The 1,130-nt window shown below is 45.5% G+C and overlaps 1 non-coding gene across 1 annotated transcript; it reads left to right on the top strand.

Moving 5' to 3' along the window:
• The first annotated feature begins 511 nt into the window (after positions 1-511).
• Positions 512-618, top strand: LOC145071512 (small nucleolar RNA R71). Its single transcript, XR_013690522.1, has one exon. It is a non-coding gene; the product is annotated as a small nucleolar RNA R71 (small nucleolar RNA).
• The last annotated feature ends 512 nt before the right edge of the window (positions 619-1,130 follow it).

Here is a 1,130-nt window from a genome sequence, read left to right as displayed (position 1 = left end):
CTTCTCAGCTGGTGGCTACTCCTTTTTATAGAAGCCTCTACCTGTCGGCCTATACTTCTCTTCTTTTTGCTTCTTATACTCTTCATATGGCAGTCACTCCTTCTTTGGTTTCCTCCAGTCTTCATCAAACTTATCCCCACTCAAGTAGCACACTTGAGCTTTTCTGTTCCTAAACTCATCTAAATTGCAGTCCTTGGTCAAGTGCGGACCACTACACCTCTCGCAACCCACTTTCATGGCATGAATTGACTGGTCCATTTGTGTTATCCTTCGATCCAAATTTTTCAGCATAGCCATCACAGCTGCTATTTCTTCAGTTTGGGCCCCTCCACCGCCTTTAATTCCATCTTGCCTAGGGTTGTGGTATTCGCGAGAGTGCTTCGCAAATTCTTCAATCAGTTCCTTGACCTCCCTTGGAGTTTTCTTTGTCAAAGATCCTTGAGAGTCAAGGAGTTGTCTTGTCATAATGTTGACCCCATCATAGAAGATTGACATCTCTTGTTGCACATTTAGATCATGCTGAGGGTAATTTCTGAGCAAGCCCTTGTACCGCTCCCATGCTTCGTATAATGACTCCCCCGGCTGTTGCTCAAAGTTGGCTATTGCCTTCTTGAGTTTAGCTATCTTGGATGGCGGGCAAAACTGGTCCAGGAATTGCTCACGCATTTAAGCCCAAGTGGTGATTGTACTCGGTAGAAGTGATTTTAACCACTCTTTAGCAGCTCCCTTGAAAGTAATGGGAAGCATCCTAAGCAAGACGGTGTTTCTTTTGACATTTGGGACATTGAAGTAATCTGCAATGTCATTCACTTCATCTAGATGCTTAAAAGCATCCTCATGATCTTTCCCAAAAAATGGGATATCCTTCAGTGCAGTCAAGATGTGCCCCTTCAGCTCGATTGTGGCAGTGGCAGGTATTACGGGTTGGACTAAACCGGGACCCACATCTTCTCGGATCCGCTTCTTGTAAGCTCCCATGGACATCTCTTCAATTGTTGCCATCTCGTTCCTTGGCTCGTTCTCGGGTTCGCTCGTATGTTCTTCAAATTCGGGCTCGGTATCGTATTCGGATTCGGTTTGGACGGGTATTCGATCCAAGTGCTCAAAATTGCTCTTGTGCCTTGAGGATG

Source organism: Lactuca serriola, chromosome 8 (genome assembly GCF_051521515.1).
Source record: "Lactuca serriola cultivar US96UC23 chromosome 8, Lser_US96UC23_V15, whole genome shotgun sequence".
Taxonomy (NCBI): Eukaryota; Viridiplantae; Streptophyta; class Magnoliopsida; order Asterales; family Asteraceae; genus Lactuca; species Lactuca serriola.
The sequence above is the reverse complement of the archived record's forward strand: the minus strand, read 5'-3'. Positions and strand labels throughout refer to the sequence as shown.